The sequence below is a fragment of the Mustelus asterias genome, unplaced genomic scaffold (genome assembly GCF_964213995.1).
Source record: "Mustelus asterias unplaced genomic scaffold, sMusAst1.hap1.1 HAP1_SCAFFOLD_211, whole genome shotgun sequence".
Lineage (NCBI taxonomy): Eukaryota > Metazoa > Chordata > Chondrichthyes > Carcharhiniformes > Triakidae > Mustelus > Mustelus asterias.
The window spans coordinates 704264-725290 of record NW_027590198.1 but is presented as its reverse complement, the minus strand read 5'-3'; the positions used below and the strand labels follow the sequence as shown (position 1 = coordinate 725290).

The 21027-nt window shown below is 43.2% G+C and overlaps 3 non-coding genes across 3 annotated transcripts; 1 reads left to right on the top strand and 2 right to left on the bottom strand.

Moving 5' to 3' along the window:
• Nucleotides 1-14105: 14105 nt before the first annotated feature.
• trnan-auu (transfer RNA asparagine (anticodon AUU)) lies at nucleotides 14106-14179 on the bottom strand. The gene has a single exon. It is a non-coding gene; the product is annotated as a tRNA-Asn (tRNA).
• A 1252-nt stretch (nucleotides 14180-15431) lies between these two features.
• On the bottom strand, nucleotides 15432-15504 carry trnat-ugu (transfer RNA threonine (anticodon UGU)). Its single transcript has one exon. It is a non-coding gene; the product is annotated as a tRNA-Thr (tRNA).
• A 3923-nt stretch (nucleotides 15505-19427) lies between these two features.
• trnak-cuu (transfer RNA lysine (anticodon CUU)) lies at nucleotides 19428-19500 on the top strand. The gene has a single exon. It is a non-coding gene; the product is annotated as a tRNA-Lys (tRNA).
• The last annotated feature ends 1527 nt before the right edge of the window (nucleotides 19501-21027 follow it).

Genomic DNA, 21027 nt, shown 5'->3' with positions numbered 1-21027 from the left:
TTTCAGAGTTATATCAAATATTTGTAGTTATTCAACATTTAATTTCAATACGTTTATTTAACACAGATGTCCTCATTCTGAATTGAATATCTCTGAAATATACAACATTGTCTTGCAAACATGTCTGACCAACAAAAGAAATAGAGTCACTGGGTAATGCCCATGCCATGATGTTTATTTGAGATTGACCACATTCATCCTTTAAAGAAAATAAAATGTACTTGAATCCTCTTTGTTCTGTGCGTGAAGTATTCTGGCACCTAAATCTCGTCCATCTATCGGAAGTCCAGGAGGTCCGCACTGAATCTCGATTTCCACATTTGTCTGAGTGGTTTTAACTATTTCTTTACTGTGAAGAGCAATTTTAAAAAAGGTGCTTCTGTGAAATGCGCCTATTTCCACCAGTTCAGTTTGGCTTTCAATTGTGTCTGTCTTTATGAGCACATAATACTATTCGATATATTTCAGATGGTGATTAACTTCGTCAGTCTGCACCTCTGAACCCATTAAATTAATTTGTGGACTGCACGAGTTGCGAATATGTGTATACACAATGGAATTCTTTCTTCCCTGCGTCCTCAAAGACAGCATTTCTGACTTTCCGAAATGCTTTTGAGGCCGAGATCAAAGGAAATATAACATGACCGTGACATCGGATTCGCATGAGGTTGAGCTATGAACTTACATCATGCAGACTTCGCTCATGCTTAATGACAACGATCCAACAGTGTTTCTGCCTGGTTTCGAACCGGGGACTTTTCGCGTGTAAGGCGAATGCGAGAATAACTACACTTCAGCTGACGATGCCCACGTGCAGTTTCACTTGTGTCTGTCTTTTTGAGCACACACTACCATTAGACATGTTTCAGATGGTGATTAACTATGTTAGTCTGCACCTATTAACCCATTAAATTCTGTTGTGGACTGAACGAAATGCTAATGTGCGCATGTTGTCAAAACAAAACATTTCTTTCCTGTCAATGCGCCAAAATATTCAGTATTTATTTTACAGGAAGCATTTGAAGCCGACGTCAAGCAAAGATAACATGAATCGAGATTCGGATAATGTTCAGCAACAAACTGAAATCATTCAGATTTCTCTCACCCGACATGAAAAATCTTAATGTATTCTTCTGCCCGGTTTCGGACCCGGGTCCTTTACAAACACTACACTACAGAAGCAAATGACAGCATATCGCCCCCAATCGGCCTGACTACAATGCTCAACTCCACTGTGTTGCTGCAGGTTCGCATGGTTAGATTGAGAACCCATGCCACTGAATACAAGAACATACTCGTTACTTTCAACCTGTTGCATCAACTTATCTTGTAATTCCAAATTAAAAAGCGTTCCTCCACCAAATGTCTGAGGGAACTCAATGAGTTGAAGCGCAATTGTTTCAGTTCAGAGTTCAGAAAATGTTGAGTAATATCCGGCCCCAATGGTGATAGGTTCATTCCTTTCCAGCACGAAACACCCAATCAGCTCACATCTCATTTTTCCTCCATTTCATCCAATCAGCTCCGAGTGTCTTCATTCCCCAATTCATGACGTCAGAGAGAGGAGCAGGACCAATTTGAATCTGTTCTCAGAATAACGAGCTGCACAGAAGAACAATAGAGAATAGGGAAGAGGTGATGCAATGAACCATTTGTTCCTTCATTAGGGCCTGTTCCGCCATTCAGTAAAATCATTGTTGATCTCCCTCACAGTAAGAATTCTCGCAACACCAGGTTAAAGTCCAATCAGTTTACTTGGTCGCACGAGCTTTCGGAGCACTGCTCCTTCATGAGGTGAGTGGAGAGTTGGGTTTAGAAACAGGGCAGAGAAAGACACAGACTCAATTGCAAGATAATGGTTGGAATGCGTGTCTTAACAGCGAATCGAGTCTTTACAGGTAGAGACAATGCGAGTGGAGAGGGGGACAATGACAGGTTAAAGCAGTGTGAATTGGCTCAAGCCAAGCCAGTTAGTAGGATTTCGCAAGCCCAGGCCAAATGGTGGGGGTTACAAGTCGTTTGACATGAACCCAAAGTCCCGGTTGAGGCCATTGTCGTGTATGGAATTTGGCTATCAGTTTCTGCTCAGCGATTCTGCGTTGTCGTGCGTCTTGAAGGCCGCCTTGGAGAACGTTTACCCGAAGATCGGTGGTTGAATGCCCTTGACTGCTTAAGGGTTCCCCGACAGGAAGGGAATACTCTTACCGGGTGATTGTCGAGCGGTGTCCATTCATCTGTTGTCGTAGCGTCTGCATGGTCTCGGCGATGTACCATGCTTCGGGACATCCTTTCCTGCAGCGTATGAGGTAGACAACGTTGGCCGAGTTGCATGTGTATGTATCGTCTACCTGGTGGATGCTGTTCTCACGTGTGATGGTGGCACCCGTGTCGATGATCCAACACATCTTGCAGAGGTTGCCGTGGCAGGGCTGTGTGGTGTCTTGGTCACTGTTCTCTTGAAGGCTGGGTAGTTTTCTGCGAACAATTGTCTGTTTGAGGTTGCTCTTTTTTGAAGGCAAGTAGTGGGGGCGTGGAGATGGCCTTCGCGTGATATTCGTCTTCATCGATTATACGCTGAAGGCTCCAAAGAAAATGTCATAACTTCTCCACTCCGAAGAAGTAGACAGTGGTTAGCACTGCTGCTTCACAGCTCCAGGGACCTGGGTTCGATTCCCTGCTTGGGTCACTGTCTGTGTGGAGTTTGCACATTCTCCTCGTGTCTGCGTGGGTTTCCTCCGGGTGCTCCGGTTTCCTCCCACAGTCCAAAGATGTGCGTGTTAGGTTGATTGGCCATGCTAAAATTGCCCCTTAGTGTCCTGAGATGTGTAGGTTAGAGGGATTAGCAGGCAAATATGTAGGGATATGGGCGTAGGGCCTGGGTGGGATTGTGGTCGGTGCAGACACGATGGGCCGAATGGCCTCCTTCTGCACTGTAGGGTTTCTATGATTTCTATGAAGATGTCTTGGCTTCTGCACTCTGGGGACGTACTGGAGGAGGAAGGGCACTCTGACGTCCGTGTCCCGTACTTGTCTTCTGAGGAGGTCGGTGCGCTTTTTTGTTGTGGCGTGTCGGAAATGTCGATTGATGAGTCAAGTTCTTACAAGGGTGTCTGTCAAAAACGACACCACTCAGACTCCTGCGTTCAACCCGAGGTTTTGGACTTCAGCTCCAAGGACAAAAACTTGTATCAACTCTGGCAGCGGTGGGATTCGAACCCACGCCTCGAGAGAGACTGGAGCCTTAGACCGCTCGCCAGGCTACCACGCGGGAAGTCTTGATAATCATGTCCTTTCATTGTATTAATACTGAAATATATCAATATCCGTGGAGTTGGGATGGGCCATGACGACATCGTGACCGAATCAGATGATCCTGAAATGTGCAGCAAACAAAAATCATCTCCAGTCAGAAACGCAATGAGCTGCAGTGAAGGGCCGGCTTCATTTAAACTGTCATTAACCTCGTTTCGCTCCCAGAAAGGACAATATGGCTTCCTGTTGAATTTGCCCAGGGTCTTCACTTGAGAAAGGACAGGACACAAGGCGAGACTGAGATTTGTGCGTTCTGCCTGGAAATAACTGATATTTGTTCTCACGCATTGGAGGAGAGCAATAAATCTTCATTTCCTGACCTGTAATCAAAACAGCAGTGAAAGTTTCAAACTCTAACCAGCAGACCAACAGATTGCAGCGTGTTTCACAATTTGCTTTGTCCACGATCCTTTTGTTATTTTAATTTCCATGCCAGACCACTTGCACCACGAACTTCGCCTGCAAAATGGCACCTTCTGTTTCAACACCAGAGAAGTGTTCCGCCAATTACAGGAATAATTCCACGACAGTTATCGCGTCCGCCTCCCACGGCATGAAACTGGTAGAATTTTTTTCCAAATCATTTTCATTGCAGACTGAGGGAACAGTTCTATTATTCATGTATTTGCAAATTTTAATTAGTCTGATGGGGTTCCCCTGCATTTTCTAGTTGTGAAGTCAGGGGTCACTCCTTGAAAAGGGCAGAAGGTAAGGTTCGGCACAGAAAACGAGGGAGGATGTATTATTTGACACAAGGAATGATAGACAAGGCAACATTGAGTTGGTGATGGCGGAACTCGGGTATTCCAATGGTGCAAAGTCATCGTCTTCACGGCCATGGTCTCGATGGCAGGTGACAAATGTGGAAATAAGTTGTGTATTTTTTGAAAATGAGAAACCTGTCGATTATGTGACGGAAGAGGAGGAAGAGAATGGCTAAAATGACGATGATCCGCTGATTGGGAAAGTCACTGTCAGCTTCCCTGCTGGTCTAGTGGTTTGGATTCGGCACGTTCATCACTATGGACTGGATTCAATCCCCAGCCAGAGAGTAATTCGCTTGTATTACTGTGTGAACTCACACCATGAAAAAGAATTCCGCATTGAATGAAACCAGATCTGGCAGCGTCTGTAGAGTGAGAAACAAATTTAATCTTCCAGCTGGATCTTTCATCAAAGCTGGAAAACTCGGAAATGTAACAGATGGAAAACAACTGCTTGGCTATGATTCCAAAATATTGTGAGGGGCTTGAGGGGCGAAATGTTCCATCCAAAATCTCAATTATATTCTAATCCGTTGCCGGTATTACTCTGAGCAATAGTTACCTTCGACTGTTAGTGGAGCCGCTTGGTCTTAATTACTAAATTTAAGTTTCAATATCTGAATTTCTGTGGGATCAAATCCCACTACTGCCAAAAAGTGCAGCTCGTTTGTCTTTTCAGCAACTGGCATTTTGTAAGGAAGAAAACGCAGGGATGAAAGGTGCAGCGTGACCTTCTGGAACAGAATGTTCACTTTTGTTGCTGTCACTATTCAATGATTCAATGGACACATTGATACCGGTTGCAGCGATGGCCAAGCGGCATTTGAAATTATTGTTTTCTCACAGAGATTTGAATCTCACCCAGTGCGCTGCTCAGCATTCATTCCTTTCGATGACTGCAGAATTAATTATTCTTTCAATGGAATCAAAGTCTTTCAAATATTCCCATCTGTTTTTCCTGCTTCACTTCGCATTCCTTCATTTCCGGTCATCAGCTAGAATTCATCAGAACCCCAGCCAGAAATGGAAGAAAACTGAACCCAGTTGGTGACATCCTTGATCTATGGATGTTTGTGTCTCGTCAGCCCTCTGTGACTCTCGGTGTCTGTGTGTGTTCCTCTGTGGATCATAAGACCATAAGACCATAAGACATAGGAGCGGAAGTAAGGCCATTCGGCCCATCGAGTCCACTCCACCATTCAATCATGGTTGATTTCAACTCCATTTACCCGCTCTCTCCCCATAGCCCTTAATTCCTCGAGAAATCAAGAATTTATCAATTTCTGTCTTGAAGACGCTCAACGTCTCGGCCTCCACAGCCCTCTGTGGCAATGAATTCCACAGACCCACCACTCTCTGGCTGAAGAAATTTCTCCTCATCTCTGTTCTAAAGTGACTCCCTTTTATTCTAAGGCTGTGCCCCCGCGTCCTAGTCTCCCCTGTTAATGGAAACAACTTCCCTACGTCCATCCTATCTAAGCCGTTCATTATCTTGTAAGTTTCTATCAGATCTCCCCTCAACCTCCTAAACTCCAATGAATATAATCCCACGATCCTCAGACGTTCATCGTATGTCAGGCCTACCATTCCTGGGATCATCCGTGTGAATCTCCGCTGGACCCGCTCCAGTGCCAGTATGTCCTTCCTGAGGTGTGGGGCCCAAAATTGCTCACAGTACTCCAAATGGGGCCTAACCAGTGCTTTATAAAGCCTCAGAAGTACATCCCTGCTTTTGTATTCCAAGCCTCTTGAGATAAATGACAACATTACATTTGCTTTCTTAATTACGGACTCAACCTGCAAGTTTACCTTTAGAGAATCCTGGACTAGGACTCCCAAGTCCCTTTGCACTTTAGCATTATGAATTTTGTCACCGTTTAGAAAATAGTCCATGCCTCTATTCTTTTTTCCAAAGTGTACGACCTCGCACTTGCCCACGTTGAATTTCATCAGCCACTTCTTGGACCACTCTCCTAAACTGTCTAAATCTTTCTGCAGCCTCCCCACCTCCTCAATACTACCTGCCCCTCCACCTATCTTTGTATCATCGGCAAACTTGGCCAGAATGCTCCCAGTCCCGTCATCTAGATCGTTAATATATAAAGAGAACAGCTGTGGCCCCAACACTGAACCCTGCGGGACACCACTTGTCACCGGTTGCCATTCTGAGAAAGAACCTTTTATCCCAACTCTCTGCCTTCTGTCTGACAGCCAATCGTCAATCCATGTTAGTACCTTGCCTCGAATACCATGGGCCCTTATTTTACTCAGCAGTCTCCCGTGAGGCACCTTGTCAAAGGCCTTTTGGAAGTCAAGATAGACAACATCCATTGGCTCTCCTTGGTCTAACCTATTTGTTATCTCTTCAAAGAACTCCAACAGGTTTGTCAGGCACGACCTCCCCTTACTAAGTCCATGCTGACTTGTCTTAATCCGACCCTGCACTTCCAAGAATTTAGAAATCTCATCCTTAACGATGGATTCTAGAATTTTGCCAACAACTGAGGTTAGGCTAATTGGCCTATAATTTTCCATCTTTTTTCTTGTTCCCTTCTTGAACAGTGGGGTTACAACAGCGATTTTCCAATCCTCTGGGACTTTCCCTGACTCCAGTGACTTTTGAAAGATCATAACTAACGCCTCCACTATTTCTTCAGCTATCAATGTGATTCAGTTCCCAGAAGGGGTGAACACATTTTGTACCATCACGAATTGTGTTCACTTATTCATATACCTCAACGGCAAATGGTACAGAGAATAACAGCATGTCTGAAAGTTGCGAGAAAGATTGACTGATACAGGCTTTTTTTGACTGGCTATTGCTATTTGACTCAGTGGCCGTGTGTTACACAGCAGTGGATGATTGAAATTTTCACTGATCAACATTTAAACAGACAGTGGATTCACTCGGTGTGATGGTGCGTTCCAGTTCTATATCTACAACGACAGCATCAATTTCTCTCAGTTACTGTGAGTCCCAGATTTCTAATAGGTTGGAAATATACATCAGCATGATCTAATATACCTCGCTTTAATTGAAATGAATATTCATCGATCGATTTGTATGACAACTTAGTGAATATCAGCAAGACTGGCAAAGTTTGGACAGTATTTCCCTGATGCAGAAGGACACAAAGTATATCAATATTGGGAACATAAGTTGAAACAGTAATAGAGGAGGTCGATTTGGCGCAGAATGCTCTCAAACCTCCTCCCTTTCAGTTGCAGCAACTTTCCTGAACAATTTTCCAACAGAAGTCCTGCGGCAGTTTAAATTCAGGGCATTCACTGCCTGGATCCAATTCAATGCCCATTCTCGATGCTGTGCTAATTGCTCTAACTCCCAATCAGTTACTGGTTTGCAAAGAGTCATATTGGACTCGGAAACTTAATTCTATATCTTGCTCCACATTTGTTGCAAGTCCTGTTGAGAACTTTCAGCACTTTCTGCTTTTATTATATCATGAATAATAGGAGAAGAAGCAGACCACTCAGTCCATCGGGACTGTTCCGCTATTCAATACCATCTTGATTGATCTTGGGCTACAACTCAGTTTTCCCCCCATCTCCCCATATCCCTGAATTCCCCAAGAGACCAGAAACCTGTTTATCCCAACCTTAAATGTACTCGATGATGGGGCATACATAACTGTCAGGTACAGAGAACGCCAAGGATTCTCAGCCCTTTGAGTAAAGTAATTTCTCCTTGTCTTAGCCCGAAATGATCAGCCCCTTATCTGTGCCACAGTGGGTTAGATTCCCCGACCAACAGAAAAAAAAAACTATCTCCCAGCCTCCATCCCATCAAACCTAATCAGAGCTGTGTAGGTTTACTGAGATCGCCTCTTATTCTTCTAAACTCCAGAGAATTTCATCACAGGACAACTCCCTCACCCCAGGGAGCAATCTGGTGAATCTTCTCTTTACCGTTTCCAATGCAAGCACGTCCCTTTTTAAAATTGACTGTCACATCTGCAGAGAATATTCAACATGTGGTCTCAACTAACCCCGTGCAACAGCAGAAACACCTCGTTATTCTTGACGAGTCTGACTAGCCTATTTTACAGTTTTTCCTTATCCACGCTGCTTTTGTTATTTTAATTTTCGCGCCAGATCACATTCACCACAAGCAAGTCTCTACCGCAAAATGGCACCTTCTGTATGCACCACAGTGATGTATTGTGTCCATTACAACAGACAACAGACATTCCACGCACAGTTATTACTTTCGCTTCCGACGGTTCAAAACTGGACAGAAACCTTTTCAAATATTGTCGTTGCAGAGTGAGGGAAAGGTTTAATAATTCAGTGTGACCGCTAAAATCTGACCGATTTACCATCCATATGTTAGCTGACATCACCATCTCTATCGTCAGCGCTTTGCAGCCTATCACTGTCTTTCTGCTACTATATTTGTTCTTGACCTGTTGCAAATGTGACCTTTCCAGCTGTGATGTAGACATGCAAACCTCACTCGGTTGATATTTGGAGATCTGCTTTTATTTTTAATAGTTTGCCGAGAGCAAAATATAATCGTTTCCTGAGCGGGAATTGAAACCAAACAACACTGGGGTCGTGCTGAACACAACCCACTGGACATCCAGGGTCACGGGTGAAATGTGTTTTTCAAATTGACTTACCATACACCTCTTAATATGTCCAGTTTGGATGGAACATGGACTGCTTCAGCTAATGATAACATCGAATGAGTTCGCTGGGACATGAAACCGAAAGTGAGGTAAAATAGTCCCACAACATGCTGAAGTGATCGGGGTATATAAAATTCTAAAAAGAATTGATAGATTGAACGTTGACGAAATGTTTCTTCTCATGGGGCAATGGAGAACAACAGGTCAAAGAGATAGGTTGAGAGGCGGTCGATTTAAAACTGAGATGAGGAGGAACTACTTCTCGCAGAGGGTCGTGAATTTGTGGAATGCATTTCCCCATAGCGCGGTGTAGTCTGAATCTTTAAGTGTTTTCAAGGAGGGGACAGATATATTCCTAATAATAAAAGGGATGAGGGGATATTGGAACAGATAGGGAGGTGGATTTGAGACCAGTCATGAACTGATTGCATGATGGTTCAGGCTCGAAGCACTGAATTTGCCCACTTCTGTTCCTAATTCTATTTCCTAAGTGTAACTTTCAATTTTCAAAACCCACCAACTCATCACTGTGGCTCCAATGTAATCTACGTACATTACATCCACAGGTTCCCCTTCATCCACAACACAACTGCGTCCTGTAAAGGACTTGGGAATGGCCCCATTCTGTGGTGTAATTACTTTAAAATTCTTTGTTTCCCTCAGTTAAGCTCTCCTGATTTACACCGGGCCAGAGTTCTCCCTCTTGTTATGCTGCTGATAACACTTGTTTAAAACTTCCTACATTTCTTACCATGCCCCGTAGTAAACAAAGATTATGGAGCTAAAATATGAGATTTGTTTTCCTATGTACACAAGCTGTCTGACTTCCTGAGTTTTTCCAGCATTTTCACCTTTCACTGCAGAAATCTGTGCAGCTTTGAATGGCAATGGAAATATTTTCATTGCACAACTTCCCCAGCCGAAGGGTATGATTCGGGCTGAGGATGTTAACATCATCAACTTGCGAGATATCCCGGGTTCAAAGGCCGAGCGAGAGCTCTCATTCAGCTGTCGTTTCGTATTGGACAATTCAAAGGTTTTGTAAATGTATTTGCAGTGCAAGCGGTGGGATTGGTTTACGTGGGATATGGTTTGAGAACCTGAGCACACAGTGCAGGCAATCTATCAACACAACACTCACACAATTAAATCAAGACATTAAAAGGTGAATATACTTGTGGCCACTCACTTGATCTCTGGTCACCAGTTTAAAGGACCCCATGTTTGTTGGTTCAGGCAGCTGGCTGTGTGTATATTGTTATTCATTCATGAGTTGTGGATGTGTACCCCACTCGCTATTCCTGTTTTTCATTGTCTCTATATATCTCCCTCAGAATCTGTCAGTGTCTCTGACTGTGTTTTTATTACGTTGACCGATTTTGATCCTTGCTGTCTTCATTCATTCGCTGTCTCTGTGCATCCGAGCTTCACTGAATTGATTTCTGCGTTTCTCCTGGTAGCAGAGATTCAGTGGGATGAGTATGTTCGCTCTGGAGTTTAGAATAATCAGAGGTGATCTTATTGAAAAGTCTGAAACTGGGAAACAGTTTGACAGTGTACATGCTGAGAGGCTGTTCCCCCCAATCCTGGCTAGTTTATTATGAACAAAAAAAAAGGTGAATTGTTTAAGAGGATTTTGGAATGTTTGGGAGAGGTGAAGCTGAGCATTGCAAGATGTGAATGATGTAATTGATGATTGAGAGGAAGGGATAGGAACCTTGAGGATTCTGTAGGTCGATTCATTGTAAACTTTGAAGTCAGAGCAAGCATCGACACCAGTTGGAAAAACAATTTTTGTCTCCATACATTTTAGGTTATGGAAACCAACCTGATCCATGTGCTTGGCGAGCTCAGTCGGTAGAGCATATGACTCTTAATGACAGGACTGTGGGTTCGAGCCTCACGTTGGGCGTCATTTTCCCCATTCTTGGGTGAATTCCCGATCTTCGTTCCTCCAGAAGTGTCACCGCTCAAACTGAGTCTTTCTCCTTTCGACGTTGTTTATCTCACAGTTGTGGGTTTGTGACTGAAAACTGCCTCCTGTTCACTGGAAGGCGGGGAGTTTAGCGCTGAACTCAGCGAGAGGTTTTGTTCTCATTTATTGTGAGATTCAAAACCAGATCGGCGCGATTGTGTCAGTGGGAACAATAATCATCTCCATTGTAATTCAATCACTCCAGCCTTCCATCCGATCAAAATACCGTTTGTCCTTTCCGCCTCTCCCTCTCTATTTTCCTTGATTCTGTGCGTGTTTGTAAACCATTAAATCACCAATTTCTTCCAGTTAGGGTCAAAGATCAGCAACCTGAATCATTCACTCTCTTTCCCTCTCCACAGAAGCTGTTGAAGCTGATGCGTGCTTCTAAGATTTTCTGTTTTGAGGTGGGATTTGCAGCAACTACAATACCTTGTTTGGGATCACAGTGGATCACTTTTCTCTGACTGAATCTTACCTGTTTGAACAGTTAAAGGGCTGCGGTTTTAAATAATGAGACACCAGAATATGTCACCCTATTTGACATGAAATGAAACAAAATGAGAATTAATCATTTCATAAAATGCTGCGAATGCAATATATATTTCATTGTCAATGCCAGCATTTGTTATTCACCCCGATTTCCCACTGAACTGAGTATTTTGCTGGGCCATTTCAGAGGGCAGTTAAGAGTCAATCACATTGCCTTGGGTTTGGAGTCCAATGGATACGAAAGGTGAAGGATGGCAGATTTCCTTCTGCAAAAGGTCCAGATGAGTTTTCATGACAATCAGAAAACAAGCTTCATTAATGAGACGAGCTTTCACTTCCGTTTCAGTTCTAGATTGTGGTGGGATCGGGACCTGTGAGCCTGGGCCACAGGACCCATACTCCACTGATTTTACCACTACGTCACCATCATCCCCGAAGGGTATAAGTGTAAATCCTTCACATGGAACAAACCGCTTAATTTCACATTGAAAAAATAAGATTTAAAGCAGTGTACTGTGGAAATCAGTGTCAGCGACTCAGGATACCGGGGAATTGATGAGATATCGATTGCGTTCATTCAAAGACAGAAAAATGTGGTGAATGCTCAGTGTGAGTGATGAAGGAGCTGCGCTCCGAAAGCTAGAGATTCCAAATAAATCTGTTGCACTTTTAGCTGGTGAGAATTCTTACCGGGCACTGAAGGGCATTTGATTTACAATTCGCAAAAAGATGATTTTTATAAAATTAACAGCTTTCAGCAAATCGCACCGCAATCACATTGCAGACTGTGCAGTGAGTTACTCTCCTGGCCTCATTGCATCAGCTCCAGAGGACGATTGCTCAAGAACACAAAAAGCTCAGCGATAAAGAGGTCGACGGCTTCATTCATCAGCGATTGACCGAGAGCACGATACCTTTCTCCTAAACCACACGCACACATGCATGCACGCACACACCCACGCACGCACACTTGCTCAATAATGCTCCGGCCACCTCAATTTCCTTGTTGGTCTAGTCGTTAGAATTCGCCGCCTTCAGTGCCATCGTCTGGGTTCAATTCCCGGTCAGGGAATGATGATTCATTGCTCTCGTGCACCACATGAATTAAGGAGAGTGGGTATTACTTCCTGATCCAAATCGGGAGCGATACTTGTGGCAGGTTGAACAGCAGGGAGGAAAAATCTGCCCCAATCCACAATCCTGTCAATTACCCACAACAATTAATATTTACATTAAGAAGTCTCACAACACCGGATCGATTTGGAATCAAGAGCTTTTGGGGCGCTAATAAAATGAAGCAAATTTATTTTATCGGAGCAATTGAACGAGTTGGACTATAACATGATGCTGTGAGTCTTCTTATTGTGCCCATCCCAGTCCAACGTCCGTATCTCGACATCATATTTACATTGCAATTGCTGGCACCCCCTGTCAAAATGAGTGAGCTACCTTCTGCTGCATTAAATTTCACTGTAGCTCACCACATTCAAAGAGTAATGTTTGTTATAAACCTTATTGTAGTAAATCTGTTGAAACGATTCAGCTTATCACAGCTCCGCTTTCATCACACTGGAAGCTAATGTGAAAATATGAACAACTTCAAAGCTGAACAACGTGCACAAGATTGGAAGGTGAGTGCAACCGTGAGTAATTGGCACTGTGCATGTTCCTGTACTCAGTTTCTGGGAGAATCAGGAAGATGAAATTCTGGTGGTCCAGTGGTTAGGATTCGGCGCTTTCAGAGTCATAGATCGGCTTCGATATGCTAAGATTTAAAGTTTTTCATAATCCGTTCAACAAACCTGAATTGCTTCCTGATCGAAAACAGCTCTGTCAGAAGCAGTGCAGTTAGATCTATAATTCTGTGTCTGAATTGGAAATGTCACACGGGCAACAGTTTAAGAATAAACACAGATAGTGAACGGCCGTGATAGGCTGCAAAGCGCTGCCAATAGAGATGGGGATACAAATCTGTATGACAATGGGGTAGATTTTATCGATTAGGTTGACACAAATATCTCCTCGACCTGGATCCAAATCTCAGCCAAATCACAAGAAAACATCTCGCTAACTTAAACACTAAGCTCTCCGACTTCACTCAGAAACCAGTAACTCTGAGACAAAGCGGGATGCAGTCTGACCACTCGATCCCCCTCCACACTTAATAAGAATATGCTGGATCCCGTGAACCAGCTGGCGACTGAGGGGGTGTAGCTCAGCGGTAGCGCATTTGACTGGAGATCAAGAGGTCCTCTGTTCAAATCCGAATGCACTCTTCCTTGTCAAGCTGATCCTTTTTTTTTCAATTGGAACTGTCTTCCATTGGCTGCACAGCGCGTTGTGACGTCCAGCAACCGGGAAAGGCGCGACATAAATACAAGTCGGTCTTTCATTAATTATCTTTAATCCCAATCCTTTGGTTACTGACCCTCGTCAGTGGAAACAGTGTGTCCCTATCTGCTCTATCAAACAACCCTTTTCCATGTGCACTATCTGCTCTAAATCTCAGGACTTTGCAATTATAAAAACAGCATTCTGGTGAAAGTTTAACTCAGTCCTCATTCCACTGATCTTTGCCGACTTGCTGTGTATTTTCCTTATTGAACACATTTCAGGTTGCGACAGACGGATTCCTGAGAAATCTGAGAAAGAAGGGGAGTGTTCAGGAAAATGGAAACCCAAGATAAAACATGGGTTAAAGTTTCGAGTTCAGTTATTGAGTTTAATAATATTTGAAATATATAAATTGTTACAAATAAGATGTTGGAGATAAATGTTCAATAAACTAACGTCGGCTAACAGTAGAGGCAGAAACACACGATAAGTTTTTTTTTAGTGTTGCCCAAGGACTCAGTGACACTCAAAAACCGAGAGACAATGAAAGCAGATGGAGAGAAAAAAAAGTGAAAGCCCCGTCCCTAGATGGTCTCGAACCATCAATTTTTCGGTTAATAGCCGAACGCGCTAACCAATTGCGCCACAGACACTGACGAAAATGAAGCTTACATGGCATCCTAAATCAGGGTGACAGCGTGTTGGCTGCAAGTCAGACGCCAATTCAATTTTCACCAAACCTGACACAGAAAGACCAAATGATGGCATCGTTTACAAATCTAAACATGTATATTTTATTATTTTACCCCACAGTGTTGTTGTGGTGTAATGGTTCATCCCTTCTAACATGGAAAACAGCCGTTTGATAGAGCAGGGAGGGACAGACTGTTCCCACTGATTGGGCTCAGTAACAGAGGACGAGGATTGAAGATCATGAAATATTTGCATTTATATAGAACCTATCCCGACCAGCGGACGTCACAAAGCACTTTCCAGTCAATGAAGGGCAGTACCTTAATTAACATGTTTTACTTGTTTCCTTCAAGTTCTTGGTTATTTGAATAAAATAGCTTCTTATGGCTGATCTTGGGGTACAACTCAGTTTTTCACCAGCTCCCCGTATCCCTGAATTCCCCGAGAGGCCAGAAACCTGTCTATCCCAACCTTAAATGTATTCGATGATGGAGTTTCCATAACTGTCTGGCATAGGGAATTTCAAAGATTCACAACCATTTCAGTGAAGTAATTTCGCCTTATCTTAGGCCGAAATGATCAGCCCATTTTCCTGAGACTGTACTGCCGTGGGTTAGATTTCCCGACAAGCAGAAGAAATCTCTCAGCCTCCACCCTGTCAAACCCAATCAGACTTGTGTAGGTTTAATGAAATCGCCTCTCATTCCTCCAAACTCCAGAGACTTTCAGCCCAATTCACTCAGCCTCTCATCATACGACAACTCCCTCATCCCAGGGATCATCTGCTGAACCCTATCTGCACCGTTTCCAATGCAAATAAACCCTTTATTAAATGTGAATATCATATCTGCACAGAATATTCAACATGTGGTCTCAACAAAACTCTGTACAACTGCAGCAACACCTCGTTATACTTGGACTCCAGTCTGCCGTCAATAAAGACTAAAATGCAAGTTTCCTTCCAATCATTGCCTGCACCTCCATGCCAGCTTTATGCATTCCTTGTACAAATGCATCTATTCTATTCTCAATATCGACACTAACCTATTTTAGCTCTTCAAATATGTCCTGCTCTTTCGATTTTTTAACGAAGAAGGACATATCTTTTCGCTTTCCAAAATAACACCCGATCTGAACCTCGACTTATCTCTTGTTTGACTTTTCGACTCTCTTCCCTTTTCCTACATCTTCTATCAGCTAAACTTTGCCCGTAGGCTCCAGCGAGAATTGAACTCGCGACCCCTGGTTTACAAGACCAGTGCTCTAACCACTGAGCTATGGAGCCAAACGCTGCAAGGAGCTGCCACTAAGTGCAGCATTATCCGTGGATTGAGGACCAGGATGGGGTTTGAGGACGGAGATTTTTGATGAATGTGGAAATGTCTGAGGTGGAGAGCCGGAAGTTAAAAGACAGAAGTTGAAAGTGACATGATTTGACATGTGTATTGTGTATGTACTTGACATGTATGTTGTGTGTGACATGTGGTTCTTCTTCAGAGTTTATCGTTAATGTTACATCTCTGATTTTTCCAGCTCTGATACAAGTTCATCCAGCTGGAAGATTTAGCTTGTTGTTCCCTTCACGGACGCTGTTTTTATTGAATGAAGAAATGAACAAAAATTTATTCACTCCGAGACTGGGAATCGAAACCGCGTCACGGCGCCGACGCTGATCACTGGACCCTCAGTGACGCTGATGTGACAAATATGGAGTGAGTTGATCATCTCTGCACCCATTGCTTCATTTCCAATAACTTTCAATTAAAAAAAAGTCACAATGAGGAATGACGGGAAGCGCACATGATAGGATTTGAACCTCAGTTAGAAAATCCCAATACATCCCCTGGGCCGGGACTGCAGTCTCAATGTTTGCAATCCTGCTGTTTATTTCGACAGACAGCCATTCAACCGGTGTTCCCGTTTGTATTCTCCATCGGAGCAGCTCCACTCCTCCCAGCTTTGACAAAGGGTCATCTGGTCTCGAAATGTCAGCTTTCTTCACTCCTTACAGATGCTGCCAGACCTGGTGAGATTTTCCAGCATTTTCTCTTTTTGTTTCCGATTCCAGAATCCACGATAATTTGCTCCAGTCCTTCCACACTCGTTCCTTTACCTCAACACCTGTTTACATTGCTCTGTCGCTCCTCTTTCTTCATGCCAAAAACGACACGGCACAAACTCTTGCATTCAATCTGAAATGCTGGACTTCAACTGCAGGGACCAAAACTCAAACCCATTCTGGCAGTGGCTGCAGTCGAACACAACAACTCCGTAGAGACTGGACCTTCAGCCACTGGCTTAGATTACTCGGCTACGTTACCACGTAAGCAGCTGTGTCCTTTACTTGTATCGTTATTGAAATTAGCAGCAATGGAGCTGCGACAGTCCATCAGTCGGCTTGAGCCTGCTCCTTTACTGAATCAATTTATCCTGAACTCTGTAACAAGCAGGAATCACATCCAGTCAGAAACAGAATGAGCTGCAGTGAAGGACCAGCATCATTTAAACTGCCCTTAACCTTGTCTGGTTCCCACTATCCTGCCAGAAATGACAAGAAAAAACCTCCTGTTGAATTTGCTCAGTCTTCACTTCAGGACATGAGGCGAGATTGTGTTTTATATGTTCCACAAGGCAATAACTGACTTTTGTTTTTACGGTTTGGATGAGAGCAACAAATGTCCATTACCTGACCACCAATCCAAACAGCAGTGAAAGTGTCAAACTCTGACCACCAGACCAGCTGCTTTTCGCCTGTTTTACAACTTGCTTTACACACACTGCATGTATTGCTTTATTTTTCGCGCCAGGCCAGACTACATTCACCACAAGCAAGTCTCTGTTGCAATATGGCACCTTCTGTTTCCATCCCAGTGATACATTCAATCAGTGACAACATACAACAGACATTCCACTTACAGTTATTAATTGCACTTTCGACTGTTTGAAACGAGAGAGAAACTTTTCCAAATATTTTCGTCGCAGAGTGAGGGGAAAGGTGAATAATTCAGTGTGAACGCCAAAATCTGACCTTTTTAACATCCAAATGTTACCTTCCATCACCATCTCAATTGTCAGCGCTTTGCAGCCTATCACTATCTTTCTGCTACTGTGTTTGTTCTTGACTGTTGCACATGTGACATTTCCAGCTGTGATGTAGACTTGCAAAACTCACTCGGCTGATATTAGTAGATCTGCTTTCGATCAGATAGTCAATCAGGTTATTTTTTAATAGTTTGCTGAGACCTATAAATGATCGTTTCCTGAGCGGGAATTGAAAACAAACAACACTGGGGAGTACTGGACTCCCAGGGTCACGGGTGAACTGTGTTTTTCAAAATGACTTACCATATATCCCTTAATGTGCCCAGTTTGGGTGGAACATAAGTGACTGCTTCATCTAATGACAACACCAATTGTGCTTGCTGGGACATGAAATCGACAGTGAGGTGAAATAGTCCCACAATATGCTGAAGTGATCGTGGTATATAAAATTCTAAATAGGATTGAAGAAAGTAAAATCTTTTTTCTTATGCGCAATCGGGAACACCATGTCAAATGTATAGGTTGAGAGGTGGTAGATTTAAAACTGAGATGAGGAGGAACTGCTTCTCACTGAGGGTCATGAATTTGTGGAATGCATTGCCCCATAGCACGGTTGAGTCTGAATCATTAAATGATTTCAAGAAAGAGACAGATTTATTCCTGATAAGTCAAGGGATGAGGGGATATTGGAACAGGTAGGGAGGTGGATTTGAGAACAGGGAGAGATCAATCATGAACTGATTGCATGGCGGTTCAGGCTCGAAGGGGTGAATTTGCCCACTTCTGCTCCTAATTCTATGTTCCTAAGTGTAACTTTCAATTTTCAAAACCCACCAACTCATCACTGTGGCTCCAATGTAATCTACGTACATTACATCCACAGGTTCCCCTTCATCCTCACCACAACTGCGTCCTGTAAGGGACTGAGGAATGGCCCCATTCTGTGGTTTAATTACTTTAAATTTCTTTGTTTCCCTCATTTAATCTCTCCTGATTTACACCCGCAAGAGGCCACAAACCCTCTTGTTATGCTGCTGGATAACACTTGTTTAAAACTTCTTACATTTCTAGAAATTCCCAGTTCTTCCCAATGAAAGGTTATGGTGCTAAAATATAAGATGTGTTTTCCTGTGCACACAAGCTGTCTGGCTTTCTGAGTTTTTCCAGCATTTTCACCTTTCACTGCAGAAGTCTGAGCAGCTTTGGATGTCAATGGAAATATTTTTATTGAACAACATCCTCAGCAGAGGCTCGTTGGACGAGTGGTATTACTCGGGCCTGGGGAGTAAACAACCACAAACGTGTGAGCGATCTCGGGTTCACAAGTCGGGCTAGATCCCTCAATCAGCTGTTGTTTCGTATTGGACAAGTCATAGGTTTTATAAATGTATTTGCAGTGCAAACGTTGGGATTGGTTTAGGTGGGATTTAGTTTGAGAACCTGATCACACAGTGCAGGCAATCTATCAACACAACACTCACACAAGAAAATCAAGACATTAAAAGGTTAATATGCTTGTGGCCATTCACTTTATCTCTGGTCACCAGTTTAGAGGACCCCATGTTTGTTGGTTGAGACAGCTGGCTGTGTGTCTATTGTTATTCATTCGTGGGTTGTGGATGTGTACCGCACTCGCTATTTCTGGTTTTCATTGTCTCTATATATCTCCCTCAGACTCTCTGTCTATGTTTTTATTACGTTGACATATTTTGCTCCTTGCTCTGTCCATTATTTAGCTGTCTGTGTGTAACCGAGGTTCACTGGATTGATTTATGAGTTTCTCCTGGGAGGAGAGAATCAGTGGGATGAGTCTGTTCGCTCTGGAGTTTAGAATTATCAGAGTTGATCTTACTGCAAAGTCGGAAACTGGGAAACAGTTAGACAGTGTAAATGTTGAGTTCCCCCCACCCCTGGCTAAATTATTAAGAACAAAGAATAATAAGGTGAATGATGTAAGAGGAGTTTGGAATATTTGGGAGAGGTGAAGCTAAGAATTGGAAGATGTGAATAATGTAATTAATGATTGAGAGGAGTGGATAGGAACTTTGGGGATTCTGTCGGTGGATTCATTGCAAACTTTGAAATCAGAACAAGCTGAGACACCAGATGAAAAATCCATAGTTGTCTCCATGCATTTTAGGTTATGGAAATGATTTGAATGCATGTGCCCGGTTAGCTCAGTCGGTAGAGCATGAGACTCTTAATCTCAGGGTCGTGGGTTCGAGCCCCACGTTGGGCGACATTGGTTTCAAAATTTGCCTCATTCCTGGGTGAATTCACGATCTCCGTTCCTCGAGAAGTGTCACCGCTCAAACTGAGTCTTTCTCCTTTCTGCGTTGTTTATCTCACAGTTGTGGGTTTGTGACTGAAAACTGCCTCCGGTACACTGGAAGGCGGGGAGTTTCGCGCTGAACTCCAAGCGAGGTTTTGTTCTCATTTATTATGAGATTCAAACCCAGATCTGCGAGATTGTCAGTGGGAACAATAATCATCTCCATTGTAATTCAATCACTCCAGCCTTCCATCCGATCAAAATACCGTTTGTTCTTTCCTCCTCTCCCTCTCTATTTTCCTTGACTCTGTACTTGTTTGAAAATCATTAAATCACTACTTTTTTCCAGTTAGGGTCAAAGGTCAGCAACCTGAATCATTCACTCTCTTTCCCTCTCCACAGAAGCTCTTGAAGCCGATGAGTCCTTCCAACATTTTCTGTTTTGAGGTGGGATACGGAGCAACTACAAAACCGAGGTTTGGATCACAGTGGTTCACTTTTCTCTGACTGAATCTTACCTGTTTGAACTGTTGAAAGGTTGAGGTTTTAAATAATAAGACACTGGAATATATCACCCTGTTTCACATGAAATGAAACAAAATGAGAATTAATCATTTCATAAAATGCTGCTAATGCAATATATATTTTGTTGTCAATGCCAGCATTTGTTTTCCATCCCTATTTCCCTCTGAACTGGGTATTTTGGGCCATTTCAGAGGGCAGTTAAGAGTCAATCACATTGCCTTTCCTCTGGAGTCCCATGGAGGCCAGAAAGGAGAATGATGGCAGATTTCCTTCTGCAAGATGTGTTTTCATGACAATCAGGAAACAAAGCTTCATTACGGAGACGAGCTTTCAATTCCGTTTCAGTTCTAGACTGCTTTGGGATCGTGACCTGTGAGCCTGGGTCACAGGATTCATACTCCACTGATTTTACCACTATGTCACCATCTTCCCGGAAGAGTGTAAGTTTAAATGCTTCACATGGAATCAAACTACTTAATTTCACATTGAAAACAAACATTTAAAGCAGTGTACTGTGGAAATCAGTGTCGTACACTCAGGATACCGGGGAATTGACGCGATATCTATTGCTTTCATTTAAACACAGAAAAATGTGGTGAATCCTCAGCATGAGTGATGAAGGAGCTGTGCTCCGAAAGCTCGTGATTTCAAACAAACCTGTTGCACTTTAACTTGGTGTTGTGCGAATTCTTACCGGGGACTGAAGGGCATTTCATTTGCAATTCGCAAAAAGATTATTTTTATAAAATTAACAGCTTTCAGCAAATCGCACCGCAATCACATTGCAGACGGTGCAGTGAGTTACTCTCCTCGCCTCATTGCATCAGCTCCAGAGGACGATTTCTCAAGAACACAAAAAGCTCAGCGATAACGAGGTCGGAGGCTTCATTCATCAGGGATTACCTGAGAGCACGTGACCTTTCTCCCAAATCACACACGCACACACACGCCCACAATTGCTCAATAATG